This window comes from Coregonus clupeaformis, chromosome 24 (genome assembly GCF_020615455.1).
Source record: "Coregonus clupeaformis isolate EN_2021a chromosome 24, ASM2061545v1, whole genome shotgun sequence".
NCBI lineage: Eukaryota > Metazoa > Chordata > Actinopteri > Salmoniformes > Salmonidae > Coregonus > Coregonus clupeaformis.
Genome location: NC_059215.1, coordinates 39,783,433 through 39,806,049, shown reverse-complemented (window position 1 = coordinate 39,806,049; position 22,617 = coordinate 39,783,433). Strand labels below are relative to the sequence as shown.

The window sequence follows — 22,617 nt, the reverse complement described above, 5'->3', positions numbered from 1 at the left end:
CAAATAACTTGCATGTACCTTCAAATATTATTTGGTTTTCTGGGAGGTATTCAAAATACTTTCTGATATTATTTGTTTTTCTGAGACCTTTATTTGAATATCAAAGAAAATAGTTTTTTAGTTGAAACTCTATATAAACTATAATCGACTACTTTGAGTATTTGAAAAGTTGGCATTTTCAAATAAACTACAAAATACAACTATTTTCTGCCCAGGTCTGACACACACACACACACACACACACACACACACACACACACACACACACACTCACACACACGCCCCAGGCTAATTTTCCATTTCCATGTGGCGCCTAGACCTAATCCTCCTGTGTGACTCGACCAAAATGGGTCCCAGAGGTCTACCTCCCCCGCCCCTTTACCAACTCTACCCAAACAAATATACAGACATACAGTGGGGAAAAAAAGTATTTAGTCAGCCACCAATTGTGCAAGTTCTCCCACTTAAAAAGATGAGAGAGGCCTGTAATTTTCATCTTAGGTACACGTCAACTATGACAGACAAAATGAGAAAAGAATTTCCAGAAAATCACATTGTAGGATTTTTAATGAATTTATTAGCAAATTATGGTGGAAAATAAATATTTGGTCAATAACAAAAGTTTCTCAATACTTTGTTATATACCCTTTGTTGGCAATGACACATGTCAAACGTTTTCTGTAAGTCTTCACAAGGTTTTCACACACTGTTGCTGGTATTTTGGCCCATTCCTCCATGCAGATCTCCTCTAGAGCAGTGATGTTTTGGGGCTGTCGCTGGGCAACACAGACTTTCAACTCCCTATAAAGATTTTCTATGGGGTTGAGATCTGGAGACTGGCTAGGCCACTCCAGGACATTGAAATGCTTCTTACGAAGCCACTCCATCGTTGCCCGGGCGGTGTGTTTGGGATCATTGTCATGCTGAAAGACCCAGCCACGTTTCATCTTCAATGCCCTTGCTGATGGAAGGAGGTTTTCACTCAAAATCTCACGATACATGGTCCCATTCATTCTTTCCTTTACACGGATCAGTCGTCCTGGTCCCTTTGCAGAAAAAACAGCCCCAAAGCATGATGTTTCCACCCCCATGCTTCACAGTAGGTATGGTGTTCTTTGGATGCAACTCAGCATTCTTTGTCCTCCAAACACGACGAGTTGAGTTTTTACCAAAAAGTTCTATTTTGGTTTCATCTGACCATATGACATTCTCCCCAATCCTCTTCTGGATCATCCAAATGCACTCTAGCAAACTTCAGACGGGCCTGGACATGTACTGGCTTAAGCAGGGGGACACGTCTGGCACTGCAGGATTTGGGTCCCTGGCGGCGTAGTGTGTTACTGATGGTAGGCTTTGTTACTTTGGTCCCAGCTCTCTGCAGGTCATTCACTAGGTCCCCCCGTGTGGTTCTGGGATTTTTGCTCACCGTTCTTGTGATCATTTTGACCCAACGGGTGAGATCTTACGTGGAGCCCCAGATCGAGGGAGATTATCAGTGGTCTTGTATGTCTTCCATTTCCTAATAATTGCTCCCACAGTTGATTTCTTCAAACCAAGCTGCTTACCTATTGCAGATTCAGTCTTCCCAGCCTGGTGCAGGTCTACAATTTTGTTTCTGGTGTCCTTTGACAGCTCTTTGGTCTTGGCCATAGTGGAGTTTGGAGTGTGACTGTTTGAGGTTGTGAACAGGTGTCTTTTATACTGATAACAAGTTCAAACAGGTGCCATTAATACAGGTGACGAGTGGAGGACAGAGGAGCCTCTTAAAGAAGAAGTTACAGGTCTGTGAGAGCCAGAAATCTTGCTTGTTTGTAGGTGACCAAATACTTATTTTCCACCATAATTTGCAAATAAATTCATTAAAAATCCTACAATGTGATTTTCTTGATTTTTTTTCCTCAATTTGTCTGTCATAGTTGACGTGTACCTATGATGAAAATTACAGGCCTCTCTCATCTTTTTAAGTGGGAGAACTTGCACAATTGGTGGCTGACTAAATACTTTTTTTCCCCACTGTACATATACACATGCACACTGAATCAAAACTTCCCTAGATACTTGTACACATGCGTATGCACACATACTTACACACAGATAAAACACACATATTGTTATATTAATTATATGGACAAAGATGCTAAATGTTTACACATATACTAACAGGTAGGGCTCTATATTAAAACAAAGCATTGATAGCACTGTTGCTCCTAATTTAGAAAAGTTAGGAGCACCAAATCACATTTACAGTGCCTTGCAAAAGTATTCATTCCCCTTCGCGTTTTTCCTATTTTGTTGCATTACAACCTGTAATTTAAATGGATTTTTATTTGGATTTCATGTAATGGACATACACAAAATAGTCCAAATTGGTGAAGTGAAATGAAAAAAATAACTTATTTCAAAAAATTCTACAAAATAAATCACGGAAAAGTGGTGCATGCGTATGTCTTAACCCCCTTTGCTATGAAGCCCCTAAATAAGATGGTGCAACCAATTACCTTCAGAAGTCACATAATTAGTTTAATAAAGTCCACCTGTGTGCAATCTAAGTGTCACATGATCTGTCACATGATCTCAGTATATATACGCCTGTTCTGAAAAGCCCCAGAGTCTGCAACACGACTAAGCAAGGGGCGGCACCATGAAGACCAAGGAGCTCTCCAAACAGGTCAGGGACAAAGTTGTGGAGAAGTACAGATCAGGTTTGGGTTATAAAATAAATCTGAAACTTTGAACATCGCACGGAGCACCATTAAATCCATTATTAAAAAATGGAAAGAATATGGCACCACAACAAACCTGCCAAGAGAGGGCCGCCCACCAAAACTCACAGACCAGGCAAGGAGGGCATTAATCAGAGAGGCAACAAAGAGACCAAATATAACCCTGAAGGAGCTGCAAAGCTCCACAGCAGAGATTGGCCATAGGACCACTTTAAGCCGTACACTCCACAGAGCTGGGCTTTACGGAAGAGTGGTCAGAAAAATGCCATTGCTTAAAGAAAAAAATAAGCAAACACGTTTGGTGTTCGCCAAAAGGCATGTGGGAGACTCCCCAAACATATGGAAGAAGGTACTCTGGTCAGATGAGACTAAAATTGAGCTTTTTGGCTATCAAGGAAAATGCTATGTCTGGCGCAAACTCAACACCTTTTATCACCCCGAGAACACCATCCCCACAGTGAAGCATGGTGGTGGCAGCATCATGCTGTGGGGATGTTTTTCATGGGCAGGGACTGGAAAACTGGTCAGAATTGAAGGAATGATGGATGTCGCTAAATACAGGGAAATTCTTGAGGGAAACCTGTTTCAGTCTTCCAGAGATTTGAGACTGGGACGGAGATTCACCTTCCAGCAGGACAATGACCCTAAGCATACTGCTAAAGCAACACTCGAGTGGTTTAAGGGGAAACATTTAAATGTCTTGGAATGGCCTAGTCAAAGCCCAGACCTCAATCCAATTGAGAATCTGTGGTAAGACTTAAAGATTGCTGTACACCAGCGGAACCCATCCAACTTGAAGGAGCTGGAGCAGTTTTGCCTTGAAGAATGGGCAAAAATCCCAGTGGCTAGATGTGCCAAGCTTATAGAGACATACCCCAAGAGACTTGCAGCTTGTTTGTTTCACAATAAAAAATATTTTGCATCTTCAAAGTGGTAGGCATGCTGTGTAAATCAAATGATACAAACCCCCCAAAAATCCATTTTAATTCCAGGTTGTAAGGCAACAAAATAGGAAAAATGCCAAGGGGGGTGAATACTTTCACAAGCCACTGTAGGAGCACCAGAAAAATAGATTTTAAAATTGATTGAGATATAGCCTACATTGGTTCTACAGTATATGAATCCTACTTACTTTTGAAGCTCCTGAAGAAGATATCACTTTTCCTTTATTTTTGTGTCACCAAATGTTTGTGTATACTGGTAAAGTTACCAGGTTGTTAATAGGGCTGCACGATATGGGCAAAAAAATCGAACTGCAATTTTTCAACCAAATCACATCAAAAGACTTGGGTGAACAGTTTGAATCATAAAAATGAAATTATTATTCTAATTCTATGGTTGTTGTTGTTTTGCATGACAACAATTGAAAAAGCCAGGCAGGAGTTATGGCAGGGTAGGAACCAAAGTGTTGGTCAGTGTTTCCCAGGGCACCCTAATCACATTTGAATAGATTTATAGATAGTTGCATTTAGACAAAGATTTTAGAATAGGCTAACTATTCAGAATATGCCGTTGCACAAACAACATGCTGATTTACACCACCACTGGTAGCAACCTGTATTAGAGCTAACATTTGTTTTGTCCTAGCTAGTGCATTTAGCTAAATGGCATTTAGCTAGCCAGCTAGCTAGTTAGCGATTAGCATTAGCAATTAGTATTATTTTAGGCACATGCTAGCTTCCTTAGACTAACTAACTTGCATTTTGCAGAGAGCAAGATACACAAATTAATAGTATAATAGAGGAAACATGTGGATTCATATTTAGACGCAAGGTGGAAAGCAGCATCGTTCTTGTTTTGGAAGAATATATGTTGAATGCATGGGGCGGCAGATAACCTACCGTTAAGAGCTTTGGGCCAGTAATCGAAAGGTTGCTGGTTTGAATTCCCAAGCCGACTAAGTGAAAAATCCATCCTTGAGCAAGGCACTTAACCCTAATTGCTCATGTAAATCTCTTTGGATAAGAGCCTCTGCTAAATGATGTAAATGCATGAATTGACAGCATGCTGAGAGAATAAACAGCATGGAAGAACTGTGTGCTGCCTGCTTGAGTGACAGGGGTCTTGGTATGTGTGGCCTGGGAAATGGATGTAAGAGCCAGGCTGTAGTGTTGAGGCAAGATATTGTTACGCATACACATTTTTATTGGATTTTCTTCTAGTCAAACTGGTGCTCCCAAAATAAAACACCAGGTCGCACAGCAAAATATTTTGTAGCATTTTAGAGCCTTGCTCAAAGGACAAAATCCATCAAATGTAGTGGATACCACTTTAAATGTCAACTAGCATGACCTCTTAGTGGGCAGATTACTCATTATAAGATATAATTGGGTCTTGTGTTGTATGGCACCCATTTGAGGATGAAGCAATCCATCTCGCCTCCCTTAGCGCTAAGAGGCAGCCCTGTATAGAGCCAAAACCCCAGCCTGGCTTTGGCCTGGCCAACACACCAGCCTTTCCCATACACTCCACCCAGCCCAGGGCCCAGACTCCCCAGGGAGCCACAGATTAGCCCTGGCCAAAAACCACTAATCCCATCACATACTTCCACACACATACCTCCACCCCACCCCAACCCAACCCAGCCCAGCCTAACCAAGCCTCAGCCACCCCAGCCATGGCCCAGCCAGGCCCTCTCCTCACTCTGCCCTGACTGCCTGGCTACATACATACAGGCTCATTGCAAACAGCCACTGAGGGGGAGAGGTGAAGAGGTCTGGCATGGAACTCTCGTGAGAGTTTTAACCACACAAGTCAACATCCAGAATTGTAGCATTTGTACTGCCCCTTTTAACTACTGGTTGGTAGAAATATGGTTTGAATTGGGAAAACTTGGGGAAACTTTTGGAGAGAAATCATGTTGAAGTGGTGTTGAAGCCAAGCAGTCTTGTGGGTCGTTTCTTTAGTGATATACAACAGGTTGGTGGTTATGGAGCCATACCTTTATCACAAGTATCCGATAATTTCACAGCCAGTTGAGCGGCAACTAAGAGGGGTCAAGGGGTCAGAGGTTAAAACCACAGAACCTCCTACTGGTGTATTGTGTTACCTGGGGCTGAGGGACGGAGGTCAGGGCTAGAGCTGGTGTAATCCTAGTGAGTGTTCTCTATGGAGAGAGAGAGAGCAGGGGGGGGTGTCTCAGCCACATCAATGGAGCTCCACAATTACTCTCCTACCACCAACTTAATATCCTGTGTGGCATTACATTGTTGGGTGGGTCAGGCCACTATTCTTACTCTCCTTTCTTTTCTTTCTCCCTCTGTTTTCAATAGCTCTTCTGTGCGTCCACTCTCCATCAATAATCCACCACTCTAAACCTCGGTTCTCCCCAGAGAGCATTCAAAAAGCCCCCAAACCAAACTAAAAGCAGATTATGATTCCTGGTTAAAACCGGACTATGAGGAATGAGGAGAGTGAGAGCCATTCCACATATACGGATTACTATTTCCCCCCTAAAGAAAGCAAGGATCCACTCCATCTTTTTAGATTACTATTTCGGACAATGGACAGAAACATTCCACCCTCAGGGTTTACCGTCTTGCTTCAAGATTATCATACCACCTTAAAACTAGACAATGTAGGAGGGACTATTCTGCTCTAAGTGATTACAATTCTGAACCATGCTGACAATTCTGGGGAGTCCTCCTTTATTTGGATTACCTCATCCTCAACCAGAGGGGAGAATTCATTTAGTTTTCTGAATGGAGGGACAGAGGATGAGATGGAGGGAGGGAGCAGCGGAGGGAAATCATTAAAACCCAATGATGAGAAAGGTCCCCCTGTGAAGAATCCCAACTCTGTCTTCCCCCCATTCACCCTCCCTTCCTCCTCCCTTCACATCCCCAAACTCCCACCTCTTGTTGCTTGGATGGCAGTAGTATGCCTACAAGGCAAAGAGCAGTAACTACACAAACAGTCCCTCTGAGCCGTGGACGAAGGGCTCTGTAAGGTTTACCCTGAGATGACTTGGTGGTCCGGCTCTGAGGCTCTGAAGTCAGCCTGATAGTGTAAACACTCTTAAATCATCACATGATCTCATCACCAGCCTTATGTTAAGCTATAGAGAGAAAGAGAGAGTCCAGAGGATTGGATGGTCGGGGGGGTCCAAGCTGTTGCAGTGTTCAGTAACCATGGTGCTGGAGATACAGTTGAAGTCGGAAGTTTACATACACTTAGGTTGGAGTCATTAAAACTTGTTTTTCAACCACTCCACAAATGTCTTGTTAACAAACTATAGTTTTGGTAGGTCGTTTAGGACATCTACTTTGTGCATGACACAAGTAATTTTTCCAACAACTGTTTACAGACAGATTATTTCACTTATAATTCACTGTATCACAATTCCAGTGGGTCAGAAGTTTACATACACTAAGTTGACTGTGCCTTTAAACAGCTTGGAAAATTCCAGAAAATGATGTCATGGCTTTAGAAGCTTCTGACAGGCTAACTGACATAATTTGAGTCAATTGGAGGTGTACCTGTGGATGTATTTCAAGGCATGGGAAAATCAAAAGAAATCAGCCAAGATAATTGTAGACTGGTTAATCCTTGGGAGCAATTTCCAAACACCTGAAGGTACCACGTTCATCTGTACAAACAATAGCACGCAAGTATAAACACCATGGGAGCACGCAGCCGTCATACCGCTCAGGAAGGAGACGCATTCTGTCTCCTAGAGATGAACGTACTTTGGTGCGAAAAGTGCAAATCAATCCCAGAACAACAGCAAAGGACCTTGTGAAGATGCTGGAGGAAACAGGTACAAAGTATCTATATCCACAGTAAAACAAGTCCTATATCGACATAACCTGAAAGGCCGCTCAGCAAGGAAGAAGCCACTGCTCCAAAACCGCCATAAAAATTCCAGACTACGGATTGCAACTGCACATGGGGACAAATATCGTACTTTTTGGAGAAATGTCCTCTGGTCTGATGAAACAAAAATATAACTGTTTGGCCATAATGACCATCGTTATGTTTGGAGGAAAAAAGGGGGCTGCTTGCAAGCCGAAGAACACCATCCCAACCATGAAGCACAGGGGTGGCAGCATCATGCTGTGGGGGTGCTTTGCTGCAGGAGGGACTGGTGCACTTCACAAAATAGATGGCATCATGAGGAAGGAAAATTATGTGGATATATTGAAGCAACATCTCAAGACATCAGTCAGGAATTTAAAGCTTGGTCGCAAATGAGTCTTCCAAATGGACAATGACCCCAAGCATACTTCTAAAGTTGTGGCAAAATGGCTTAAGGACAACAAAGTCAAGGTATTGGAGTGGCCATCACAAAGCCCTGACCTCAATCCTATAGAAAATTTGTGGGCAGAACTGAAAATGTGTGTGCGAGCAAGGAGGCCTACAAACCTGACTCAGTTACACCAGCTCTGTCAGGAGGAATGGGCCAAAATTCACCCAACTTATTGTGGGAAGCTTGTGGAAGGCTACCTGAAACGTTTGACCCAAGTTAAACAATTTAAAGGCAACGCTACCAAATACTAATTGTGTGTATGTAAACATCTGACCCACTGGGAATGTGATTAAATAAATAAAAGCTGAAATAAATATATTATTCTGACATTTCACATTCTTAAAATAAAGTGGTGATCCTAACTGACCTAAGACAGGGATTTTTTACTAGGATTAAATGTCAGGAATTGAAAAAAACTGAGTTTAAATGTATTTGGCTAAGGCGTATGTAAACCTCTGACTTCATCTGTAAGTGACTGAGTAGTTAGGTTGTCTGGGTTGCCAGATGCTGGATCAAAAGCTGCCTATGTGAAGGTATGCTACTACTGATGGGCCTAGGTCCAACTATACTACTGATGTGCCTAGGGCCAACTATACTACTGATGGGCCTAGGGACAACTATACTACTGATGGGCCTAGGTCCAACTATATTACTGATGGGCCTAGGTCCAACTATACTACTGATGTGCCTAGGGCCAACTATACTACTGATGGGCCTAGGGACAACTATACTAATGATGGGCCTAGGGCCAACTATATTACTGATGGGCCTAGGTCCAACTATACTACTGATGGGCCTAGGGCCAACTATACTACTGATGGGCCTAGGGCCAACTATACTACTGATGGCCTAGGTCCAACTATACTACTGATGTGCCTAGGGACAACTATACTACTGATGGGCCTAGGGCAAACTATACTAATGATGGGCCTAGGGCCAACTATATTACTGATGGGCCTAGGTCCAATTATACTACTGATGGGCCTAGGGCCAACTATACTAATGATGGGCCTAGGGCCAACTATACCACTGATGGGCCTAGGTCCAACTATACTACTGATGGGCCTAGGGCCAACTATACTACTGATGGGCCTAGGTCCAACTACATTACTGATGGGCCTAGGTCCAACTATACTACTGATGGGCCTAGGGCCAACTATACTACTGATGGGCCTAGGTCCATCTATACTACTGATGCGCCTAGGGCCAACTATACTACTGATGGGACTAGGTCCAACTATATTACTGATGGGCCTAGGTCCAACTACTGATGGGCCTAGGGCCAACTATACTACTGATGGGCCTAGGTCCAACTATACTACTGATGTGCCTAGGGCCAACTATACTACTGATGTGCCTAGGGCCAACTATACTACTGATGGGCCTATGGCCAACTATACTAATGATTGGCCTAGGGCCAACTATATTACTGATGGGCCTAGGTCAAATTATACTACTGATGGGCCTAGGGCCAACTATACTACTGATGGGCCTAGGTCCAATTATACTACTGATGGGCCTAGGGCCAACTATACTACTGATGGGCCTAGGGCCAACTATACTACTGATGGGCCTAGGGCAAACTATACTAATGATGGGCCTAGGGCCAACTATATTACTGATGGGCCTAGGTCCAATTATACTACTGATGGGCCTAGGGCCAACTATACTACTGATGGGCCTAGGGCCAACTATACTACTGATGGGCCTAGGGCAAACTATACTAATGATGGGCCTAGGGCCAACTATATTACTGATGGGCCTGGTCCAATTATACTACTGATGGGCCTAGGGCCAACTATACTACTGATGGGCCTAGGGCCAACTATACTACTGATGGGCCTAGGCCAACTATACTACTGATGGGCCTAGGGCCAACTATACTACTGATGGGCCTAGGGCCAACTATACTAATGATGGGCCTAAGGCCAACTATACCACTGATGGGCCTAGGTCCAACTATACTACTGATGGGCCTAGGGCCAACTATACTACTGATGGGCCTAGGTCCAACTATATTACTGATGGGCCTAGGGCCAACTATACTACTGATGGGCCTAGGTCCAACTATACTACTGATGGGCCTAGGGCCAACTATACTACTGATGGGCCTAGGGCCAACTATACTACTGATGGGCCTAGGTCCAACTATACTACTGATGTGCCTAGGGCCAACTATACTACTGATGGGCCTAGGGCAAACTATACTAATGATGGGCCTAGGGCCAACTATATTACTGATGGGCCTAGGTCCAATTATACTACTGATGGGCCTAGGGCCAACTATACTACTGATGGGCCTAGGGCCAACTATACTACTGATGGGCCTAAGGCCAACTATACTACTGATGGGCCTAGGGCCAACTATACTACTGATGGGCCTAGGGACAACTATACTAATGATGGGCCTAGGGCCAACTATACTACTGATGGGCCTAGGGCCAACTATACTACTGATGGGCCTATGGCCAACTATACTACTGATGGGCCTAGGGCCAACTATACTACTGATGGGCCTAGGGCCAACTATACTACTGATGGGCATAAGGCCAACTATATTACTGATGGGCCTAGGGCCAACTATACTACTGATGGGCCTAGGTCCAACTATACTACTGATGGGCCTAGGGCCAACTATACTACTGATGGGCCTAGGGCCAACTATACTACTGATGGGCCTAGGGCCAACTATACTACTGATGGGCCTATGGCCAACTATACTACTGATGGGCCTAGGGCCAACTATACTACTGATGGGCCTAGGGCCAACTATACTACTGATGGGCCTAGGTCCAACTATACTACTGATGGGCCTAGGGCCAACTATACTACTGATGGGCCTAGGGCCAACTATACTACTGATGGGCCTAAGGCCAACTATATTACTGATGGGCCTAGGTCCAACTATACTACTGATGGGCCTAGGGCCAACTATATTACTGATGGGCCTAGGTCCAACTATACTACTGATGGGCCTAGGGCCAACTATACTACTGATGGGCCTAGGGCCAACTATATTACTGATGGGCCTAGGTCCAACTATATTACTGATGGGCCTAGGGCCAACTATACTACTGATGGGCCTAGGGCCAACTATACTACTGATGGGCCTAAGGCCAACTATATTACTGATGGGCCTAGGTCCAACTATACTACTGATGGGCCTAGGTCCAACTATACTACTGATGGGCCTAGGGCCAACTATACTACTGATGGGCCTAGGGCCAACTATACTACTGATGGGCCTAGGGCCAACTATACTACTGATTGGCCTAGGGCCAACTATATTACTGATGGGCCTAGGTCCAATTATACTACTGATGGGCCTAGGGCCAACTATACTACTGATGGGCCTAGGTCCAACTATACTACTGATGGGCCTAGGGCCAACTATACTACTGATGGGCCTAGGGCCAACTATACTACTGATTGGCCTAGGGCCAACTATATTACTGATGGGCCTAGGTCCAATTATACTACTGATGGGCCTAGGTCCAACTATACTACTGATGGGCCTAGGTCCAACTATACTACTGATGGGCCTAGGTCCAACTATATTACTGATGGGCCTAGGGCCAACTATATTACTGATGGGCCTAGGTCCAACAATACTACTGATGGGCCTAGGGAAAACTATACTACTGATGGGCCTAGGTCCAACTATATTACTGATGGGCCTAGGTCCAACTATACTACTGATGGGCCTAGGGCCAACTATACTACTGATGGGCCTAGGTCCAACTATACTACTGATGGCCTAGGGCCAACTATACTACTGATGGGCCTAGGTCCAACTATATTACTGATGGGCCTAGGGCCAACTATACTACTGATGGGCCTAGGGCCAACTATACTACTGATGGGCCTAGGGTCCAACTATACTACTGATGGGCCTAGGGCCAATTATACTACTGATGGGCCTTGGTCCAACTATACTACTGATGGGCCTAGGGCCAACTATACTACTGATGGGCCTAGGGCCAACTATACTACTGCCATCCAGTTGTAACCCTCTCACCAGACTAGTTTAGATCAGCATGGGAACAAAGGTGACATCTCAGTAAATTAACTTCTTACACCATCAGGCTGACTTCAGAGTAGGGATGTGCACAGTTATTCGAATATTCAAATATCCGAACGGACGTTACTATTCAAAGACATTTTTACATTTTTTACATTTTACATTTTAGTAATTTAGCAGACGCTCTTATCCAGAGCGACTTACAATTAGTGAGTGCATACATTTTTCATACTTGTGTGAGTATTCATTTTTGTGAGAAAAAAAAAGTGTCTTTTATACAGGTAACGAGCTGAGATTAGGAGCACAGGGAGTGCTCCTAATCTCAGCTTGTTACCTGTATAAAAGACACCTGTCCACAGAAGCAATCAATCAGATTCCAAACTCTCCACCATGGCCAAGACCAAAGAGCTCTCCAAGGATGTCAGGGACAAGATTGTAGACCTACACAAGGCTGGAATGGGCTACAAGACCATCGCCAAGCAGCTTGGTGAGAAGGTGACAACAGTTGGTGCAATTATTCACAAATAGAAGAAACACAAAAGAAACACAAAAGACCTGTCAATCTCCCTCGGCCTGGGGCTCCATGCAAGATCTCACCTCGTGGAGTTGCAATGATCATGAGAACGGTGAGGAATCAGCCCAGAACTACACTGGAGGATCTTGTCAATGATCTCAAGGCAGCTGGGACCATAGTCACCAAGAAAACAATTGGTAACACACTACGCCGTGAAGGACTGAAATCCTGCAGCGCCCGCAAGGTCCCCCTGCTCAAGAAAGCACATATACAGGGCCGTCTGAAGTTTGCCAATGTTTAGCAGACGCTCTTATCCAGAGCGACTTACAATTAGTGAGTGCATACATTTTTCATACTTGTGTGAGTATTCATTTTTGTGAGAAAAAAAAAGTGTCTTTTATACAGGTAACGAGCTGAGATTAGGAGCACAGGGAGTGCTCCTAATCTCAGCTTGTTACCTGTATAAAAGACACCTGTCCACAGAAGCAATCAATCAGATTCCAAACTCTCCACCATGGCCAAGACCAAAGAGCTCTCCAAGGATGTCAGGGACAAGATTGTAGACCTACACAAGGCTGGAATGGGCTACAAGACCATCGCCAAGCAGCTTGGTGAGAAGGTGACAACAGTTGGTGCAATTATTCACAAATAGAAGAAACACAAAAGACCTGTCAATCTCCCTCGGCCTGGGGCTCCATGCAAGATCTCACCTCGTGGAGTTGCAATGATCATGAGAACGGTGAGGAATCAGCCCAGAACTACACTGGAGGATCTTGTCAATGATCTCAAGGCAGCTGGGACCATAGTCACCAAGAAAACAATTGGTAACACACTACGCCGTGAAGGACTGAAATCCTGCAGCGCCCGCAAGGTCCCCCTGCTCAAGAAAGCACATATACAGGGCCGTCTGAAGTTTGCCAATGAACATCTGAATGATTCAGTCTTTGTCAGTGGGCAAACGTACAAAATCAGCAGGGGATCAAATACTTTTTTCCCTCACTGTACAAGGATATACGTGACATTTCAAATTATGAATAAAACAATAAACTGTGGTTTTTATGACGTGCACGGTGCGCCTTCACATGTAGCATGTTGTTTATGTTAGCCAATCAAAGCGGCAAAGAGCCTCAATGTGTAGCAAGTGGAGTGAGAGTTCACTAATGCAATGCAAGAAGGAATAAAATGACAGAATTAAAGTTAGCGAAATGAGAAGGAGTAGGCTACAATGAGCAACCAACAGGTAGGCTTTGTTTAATCTAATGTGGTTGGGGAGAAGGCGTAGCATGTGGCCTCAATTAGTCTAGCTAGCTCTAGGCTAGTCCGGTCAAGACAGTCATTGTTATATGGGATGATAAATAACATTGTTGCTGCTACAAGTTAAAAAGTTAAGTTGCCTTGGCGTCTCTCTCTCTCTTCCTCCGTCTGCGCTGACTTGCTCCCATCTCATACATTATAAACTGGCCCATTCACAGCAGCAGCAATAGAGCGCAGCAGTGCTCAGGTTAAAAGCGTAAGTTAAAAAAACACATGTATTTTGAATATCCGGATATCCGACAAAAATTCATGATTCTGTTTTAATAGTGAAAATATTTCTAATCCCCAGCCCTACTTCAGAGCCTCAGAGCCGGACCACCAGTCAGCCCAGCGTAAACATTACAGAGCCCTTCGTCCACAGCTCAGAGGCGGGGGTGTAATATGGGATGGGAGGTCTAGGTTGAGGTGTGGGGGGGGTCATAATGGATGTCTTCACCAAGGGGTCGGGGGGTATTACCCTCCACTAGGCTGTGGCCATGCGGTGATCTCCACATGGTTACGCCAGAGGCCGGCCTTCTCTCACCTCAGCAACCTCCTCAGCATCACAGAGCCTACAATCCATCATGGAGGCCAGTCACTATCTTTCATACGGTCTTAGTCGCTAAGCCTCCTGCTGTGTAGTCTCATTTCCCCCTGACACTCTCCTGAAAACTCCCTTTAACACACACACACTCACACAAACACACTCACACATCAACCTCCTCTGTGAGCAGTCATTTCTCATTCCTCTGTCCAAAGCCACTGACTTTTCCCTGGGAGCGCATTCTTCACACATCCAACAGTGTGACAACCACCATTAAGGCCCCATTCCTCAAACACACGGAAGTGTCACAACACATTAGGGCCTGAGCAGACACCAGCGTACACACAATGGTGCCATAGATGAACCGCATTACCCACACTCCCTCACTCATCACCTTCAGAACCTAACCTTTTATTAACCAGGTCGCCCAGCTGTGATGACTAATCTCTCTGTCAGACCCCTCCACGATCAGGAAAGCATTTGCTTAGGACTCCTTTTCTCCAAACGGCCCCAATAACACAGTCGCTTTAGGGAGATCCAAGCGCATTTACATCACACATTCCTACAGCAAATACACAATCCCTGAATAGGAATGCATGTTAAAATGAAACAGGCAAGAATCACAACCCGATTGGGCCCTCTCAGTGGGGTGCATGTTATCACAGTTAGGTTTCCCATCGCTACAGAGGAGCTCAAGTGTTCCAAACGGAGCATGTGTTTTTTACATGACTGCGGAATAGCAATATGCCTTACCTGGGGTTACTGTGAGCATTAGTGCGTGCCAAGCTAAAACATTCCCATAAGTAATTTGTGCTTTACGTTGCAGGAGGACAGTAAAGCTTTTTTCCACTGCTTGTTTATCCATTAGTGCAGGAGAGCAGAACGTTTCAGAACGTTCCCCGCATGTTTGTTTGTGCATGAGGTTTAGGACAGTAGAACCTCGCTCTCTCTGTAAGCCTGAGAATCACCATGCAACCATTTTCTCTTTTTATGTTTGGACATTAACCAAAGTTGTAGACACTCAAAAAGCCTCTCCTATTGTATACAGTCCATAGAGTAGGGAAAGACTTGGTTGTTTCCACATTCCAATACAGGACATAAACTGTTTCCCTGTGTATGCTACTTTCCATTCACATCAGGAGTGCAGACTGTCGTTAGTGTTAGCGATTAGCCTACTGAGGTATATTATGATGTGACTGCTGCCTGAGGGCCTTATTGAATACAGGGGCCCTTGGGGAGTAAATGAGGGGCCCCTCGGGGACCGACCCGTGGCTATTTCTCCACACCACATGACTCATGCTCTCTGATTTATATGTCAAACGTCCATCTTTCCCTGTGTCTGGGCCAGGCAGGATGAAAAGCGTCAGGGGAGTGGGGGGGGAGGGAGGGTAGGGGACAGAAGCCCTGTCCGCACCATCGAGGGCCAGGAGAGGGAAGTCTATTGGGAGTTTGGGGGAGGAAGGTGGAGACAGAGGGTAAGTGAAAAATGCCCCTCTGATGTCTCTGTATCTAAAGCCCTTGGTAACAGTTTATCAGTGGGGATTAAATAGCGGCTGAGTTTCAGAGTTTCACTGTAAGCTTATGCCCCCACAACCCAGACTCCCCTCCGGCCTTCACCTCTCAGCTGCTGGGAGATGAATCAGGAGCATGCTCGAGGTAGGGGACCAGGAGCAGGGCCAGGCTGAAGCCAGGACCCAGGGGGAGGACACCCAGGCCAGGCTGGAACGTGCCTCCATGCTGGGTCCTGGGCTTACTGCCTGATTGCTGGTCATTACCCCCTCATTACTGGGTCGGACAACCAACTCACACAATGAATGTTAAGGTGTGTGCGTTTGTGTGTGTGTGTGTGTTTGTGTGTGTATTTGTGTGTGCGTTTGTGTGTGTGTTTGTGTGTGTGTGTTTGTGTGTGCATTTGTGTGTGTGTTTGTGTGTATGTGTGTGTATGTTTGTGAGTGTGCAACACAAGCATCAGGTTGCTGACATCCAGTAATGACGGATGGTCTGAAGATCATAAAAGACAAAGGGGCAGAAACAGACCCAGGTATACACACAAAGACATACACACCAACAAAATATCCTGTATCTATTCCCACTCACACAAGAACTTCCACACGTATGTCCACAAGCATGCAGGCCACGGTGATTGCACTGCCCTTCTCCTAAACAGATTAGGTTAGTCTGGAACCAATTTTCCTCTCTGGGCTGCGGGGTGCAGGCGACCCTTCACAGAGCACGCTCTGTTTGGACACGGATAATCAGCACTGATCACTCCACGAGCAGGGGGCTGCAGGAGAGGGGAGGGGTGGGGCAGGGGGATACCACACCTCATAGGATGAATGGTCATGGAGAGACAATGCAATAATATAAGGCTAGAGGCTATACTGCCCTACAAATGCAAAACGCAGTAACTACGTAAATTGTTTTACTGCTAAATCTGACTTCAACATCTTTTTCTGTCTAGACAGACAGTAATTTCTGATACTCCATGCTATATTCTGATCAACTGGCTTTTCCTTGTGTCAGGAAATGAAATACCACATTAATCAGATAATAAACCTGGCCATTACAACAGATCAAAGATTTTTTACCTGCGTTTTCAAATCAAATCAAATCAAATCAAATTTTATTGGTCACATGCGCCGAATACAACAAGTGCAGACATTACAGTGAAATGCTTACTTACAGCCCTTAACCAACAGTGCATTTATTTTTAACAAAGAAAGTAAAAATAAAACAACAACAAAAAAAGTGTTGAGAAAAAAAAGAGCAGAAGTAAAATAAAGTGACAGTAGGGAGGCTATATATACAGGGGGGTACCGTTGCAGAGTCAATGTGCGGGGGCACCGGCTAGTTGAGGTAATTGAGGTAATATGTACATGTGGGTAGAGTTAAAGTGACTATGCATAAATAATTAACAGAGTAGCAGCAGCGTAAAAAGGATGGGGTGGGGGGGCAGTGCAAATAGTCTGGGTAGCCATGATTAGCTGTTCAGGAGTCTTATGGCTTGGGTGTAGAAGCTGTTGAGAAGTCTTTTGGACCTAGACTTGGCACTCCGGTACCGCTTGCCGTGCGGTAGCAGAGAGAACAGTCTATGACTAGGGTGGCTGGAGTCTTTGACAATTTTGAGGGCCTTCCTCTGACACCGCCTGGTATAGAGGTCCTGGATGGCAGGAAGCTTGGCCCCAGTGATGTACTGGGCCGTACGCACTACCCTCTGTAGTGCCTTGCGGTCGGAGGCCAAGCAGTTGCCATACCAGGCGGTGATGCAACCAGTCAGGATGCTCTCGATGGTGCAGCTGTATAATTTTTTGAGGATCTGAGGACCCATGCCAAATCTTTTCAGTCTCCTGAGGGGGAATAGGCTTTGTCGTGCCCTCTTCACGACTGTCTTGGTGTGTTTGGACCATGATAGTTCGTTGGTGATGTGGACACCAAGGAACTTGAAGCTCTTTGTAGGGCAGTATAGTAGGTGATGTAACCACAGATGTAGGTTATAGTTTAACCACATAGAAAGGGTTACGTTATTACATGATCACATATACAGGATGTATGACCATGGATGAGGGAGAGGTGACCGTGAAGAGGAGGTCCATATGACCATACAGATCTAAATACCTCAAAATCATGTATGACCATGACCGCAGGGGATAAGGGATAGATCGAGTAACGTTACTTTAAAAGGTTCCAGAGAGTTTAGTCTTTTAACCTCCTAAAACATCCCCCCCAAGATCTTTCATTTCAAGTAATTTGGGGGTTTTCAGTATAAATGAAATATGTTCTGTGGAAAGGGTTCAAGTGTAGAGCAATCCTTATGACAAGACTGACTATGTATCCTTCAACACCAATCCACTGGCTGTGTGTTGTCACTACACTTTATATATACATCAGCACCCCTCCGCTGTCTGCAACCTGCCTGCTGTGTGGAGAGGAGATACGTCTTCATTGGTCGTAAATGAAAGCTCATTTAAGTTCAGAGTGTGTTTCATATGAAACGAGAACAAGCCAGTCCCTGGAAACACATGTTGCCTTGTGATAACCCTGTCATAAATCTAAACTTGAAAGTTTCAAGTTCAAACCTCTTGGAAAATATATGAATCTGGGCTTGGAGGGAACTGGATCATAAAAGTATCCAACGGAGTATGAAGATCATGTCTGTCCACAGATAAATAAGTTGGTCTCTTGGGTAAAAAAACATGTACTGAAGCTGTGGACGGGTCTAACTGCTCATGCTCAGTACGTCCACTTTGCAGTGTGACGTCTACAGCTCTCTCTAAGCCAATGGTTTTCCCTCAGGTTAGAGGTCACGTTTTGTTTTGTCTTACTTTCTAATGACCTCTACTCATTGTTCTACAGCGGGAGTACGGGATGCACCTCTGACCAGGGAGAAACCTCATCCAACTGGGCCAACTGGGACCCAGTACTGTCACAGTTACACCTGTGGGATATTCAGTAAGTATGGGGTAAAGAGTCAAGGGGTCAGGGGTCATGGGGTCAGGGGTCATGAGTGAGCCGAAAGTATTTTCAGGGCCAGACTCCAGAAGAGACATAAAATGGAGGATAATAAACACAAGAAGGAAGGGGAGAGTCGAAGGAGTACTATCCACTTTCAAATGATCTCTGTAAAAGCACTTTAATAATTTTGTGAAGGAAACAGGATGAGGGAAGGTAAGAGAGATGAATTTACATCTTTATTACTGCAGCCACAGCTGCTCTACCCTTTAAAAGCTTCCCTGGACTAAACCCAGCTAAATCCTCTGTCTGTCTGCACGGGAATAGTGGCTGGTTGCGTCCCAATCTGTTTGTCTGAGTTGGGATTTGCTGTACTGCCTGAGAGGAATTCGTAGTGGGTGTCCTAACTTCACTGCCTAATATTAGTGTTCCTCGCCTGAAACTCATCAACAAGCTAAAAACATCCATACCTGGCCTAGTACAGTGCTGAGCTCCTTCAAGAACACATTGTGACTCAGCTGACAAGGGATGCAGATATCTAAAGGATCTCTCCATCAACAGAGTGATGCACAGGTCAACCTGTGTGTGTGTGTGTGTGTGTGTGTGTGTGTGTGTGTGTGTGTGTGTGTGTGTGTGCGTGTGTGTGTGCGTGTGCGTGTGCGTGTGTGTGTGTGTGTGGAGAGGCAGTGTGATGTGATGTGGAGTGTAATGATAATGTTCTCCCTGCTTCTCAGAGCTGATTGACATCTGCGATTGGCAGCCTGTGAGTTAGTGGAGCCTTAAGGGCAGACACACAGCCTGTTGGATGACTGGCATACTACGGTCAAACACACACACACACACACACACACGCACACACACACACACACACACACACACACACACAGAGACTGTGTGACTGTGTGTATATATGTATAACACACACATATACACACAGGTTGTACACATGCACTGAAATCTAACCATTGTAACCAAAACACACACACACACAATCACAGTATATAGGGATTATCTTTCTCTCCCCCTGAGTGTGTCTGGGCAGGGTCGGTCCAGGAGAGTTTTAATGAAGCCTGCCCTCTGTCTCTCTCTGTCCCCTCTCAAAGAGTGGGGTCACCTCAGCGCCATAGCAACGCCTGCGGCCGTGCTCCCTGGGTCTCGGGGATCCTGGGAAGGGAGCTGGAGGAATGCTGTATCTGATTGTCTGCCTCACGGAGAGGTGGCCACAGGCTGGACCTTGCACCCCGCACCACGTATCACATGTCCGCTAAGCAAATCCAGCTCCGCTCTAAGCCCCAGAACCATCCAGCTGACACCAACCCAGCCATCCCATGGAGCATGGACACAGCCTGGGAATAGGGCTGTGGAGGTGGAGGTGCCATAGTCATCAAATGTGAGCTGCACACAGACTGTACAGAGAGGTGTGTAAAATGTTAGCGCCTCTGAATGAGTGAGGACGTTGGCTTTTTATGAATTCAGTCTCATTCCAACTGCTGCTATTCCAACTGCCACTAAGGAGATAACCTTTGCATGGGATCACTGACCTACCAATAGTGATATAGCGTTCAACCCTTTGAATAATCTGTAATACACTTTTTTGTGTATAAAATGTATTCTGAAATCTGCATGTTATGTATTAGGTGTAATAAAATGCTTCCACACACCATGGCATGAGATAATATTGGGTGTGAAAATCCCAGTCCTCTGCAGCTATAAGGGATGTCTAGGCAGTACCAACACAAATCCAGGTCACCGCACGCGAAGGACTCAGCACACATAACGGCATGTGACAGGTAAGGAATACACAGAGGCAAAGCATCTGCAATACTTATTGACCTGTGTATAAAGGATGACCTTTTTGTTAGCATGCTGTCGGGGCTGAGAGCAGTCTTCTCTTCCTCAGCCTCTCGATGTGACGGGCCACTGGGCCAACCCCCCAGCCCCAGGCCCCATGGGATCCCCCAGTTGTCCCAGCGTCAACCCCAGGAAGAGCTGCCCCTCTTCTGCCTGGCTTCCCAATCTAGGCCCAGGACTAATCGGGCCTTCACCTCACCTGACAGCAACACAGACTGAGAAAATGTCAAGGCCGGGAGAAATCCTTAAGGAACCGATTCAACATCTATAATGTACAGGATTTATCTTCACGCTGGCGTTCCTATATGTCAAACTGTTAGAGGGAACAACAAAACAAATTGAAAGCACAGATGTCCGTGTCATATCAATTTACAGGATCTGATGCAAACGGAATCTTCACTTGAGTTTTTACACAGAATCTGTAGATTTATGTGCCATAAAAGCAAACATTGTTGCTATGCCAACACATGTTCCGCTTATGGTCTCAGTGTATTAGAAACGTATCCAATGGATGTCCAATTCCAGTTGTTGACTGTGGTATTAAATATGTCCAGTGCCTGTTTTGACTGCTGGATGCTAGGGAGGAGGAGGATGGGTTCTAGGAGACAGATCAGCAGTGGGTCTATCAAGCCGTATCAGTGGAGCTGGGTAATGGAGAAACAGCCTGTCTGCATGTCACTGAGTCGGAGAGTCAGAGAGGAGAACTTCCATACTCTGCTTCTGAGGTAATCAGTTACAATCCAAGTTTGGGGCTTGGCCAGCAATTTCCCATGCATACCGACATGCATAACACATAATGCACTCGAACACACACACACACACACACAGTCTTCACACACAACCCCCCAACCCCAAACCTGTGGAATGTTCATCCTAAAAAGAACCCATCCCCTGTGGTCTGATTCTGAGAATTCTTCCTTTCTTTCTATCTCTCCATCCCTTTAATCCTACCTCACCCCCACCTGTCTCCCCCACCCACCTTCCCCTCCTCCCTTCATTCCAGCAGTCGTCTGTGAGGAGATAACGTGTGTGTCAGTCTGCCTGCTTCGCCTCTCCTCCTCTTCAGCGGAGAGAGGGATGAGACAGAGGGATTATCAGAGAGAAAGAGAAAGATGACGGATAGAGACAGGCTGAGGATGATAAACTAGCCTTGTCAGCCACACCCAACTCCTCTCTATCTCCCCCATCTCCCCCTCCGTCAAACACAGCTCTCCATCTTTCTCTCTGACACCAAACCTCACATTAAACACGCTCCACCGTGAATTCCCTCCTAATTAAATCCCCAACATCTATCATGCTTTAGCCTTCAAGATGTTTCATGCCTGCCCCTCCTCTCCCAGCCATTTCCTTACATTGTATCCATTCAAAGCTAACTCTCAGGTTAGTATAGCTTAACTTTAGCCTGCCTCGTTGACCGTAAAGCTGTCCAGTGTTCAGCCAGGCTCCCTCTCTAAATGAATGTTCACCACATAACCACACAGCTCAGAGGGAGTATTTATATTATCATTATTATTATTATGATCCAGCCCTCACCCCCAGGCCCACACTCCCTTCCAGTTCCTCCTTAGAGACCTGTGGAGACAGAATTTAGAGGTTGGTCAGGAGAGAATGGGTGTGTGTACAGATTGCTTCCTTTTCCTGGCTTTGCTTTTGATCCATTTCTGTCTCACTTGGCTCGAGGCTGGGATTTTGGGGTTGGGGTTGGAAGGGATTGAGAAAGGCGAGATGGATACATTCCCCCTGCTCCCTCAGACACACACAGATGTATAGGTCTGGATGAGAGCCCTGCGGAGTCAACTTCTGGCTGGTCATTGGTCGGATCCAACCACCGGCCTGCCTTCTCTCATATAGATCTGTATGTCATCCATGGGCCCACTGGTCATGTCTCCCGAGTGGCGCAGTGGTCTAAGGCACTGCATCGCAGTGCAAGCTGTGCCACTAGAGATCCTGGTTCGAATCCAGGCTCTGTCGTAG

At 45.5% G+C, this 22,617-nt stretch overlaps 1 long non-coding RNA gene across 1 annotated transcript in view; it reads left to right on the top strand.

Moving 5' to 3' along the window:
* The window catches only part of LOC121538144, a 103,961-nt gene extending 83,518 nt beyond the window's left edge, over positions 1–20,443 (top strand). The window contains exons 3-4 of the long non-coding RNA XR_005995178.1: positions 18,697–18,792; positions 19,896–20,443. This is a non-coding gene — a long non-coding RNA (uncharacterized LOC121538144). The remainder of the gene's footprint in view (positions 1–18,696; positions 18,793–19,895) is intronic.
* The last annotated feature ends 2,174 nt before the right edge of the window (positions 20,444–22,617 follow it).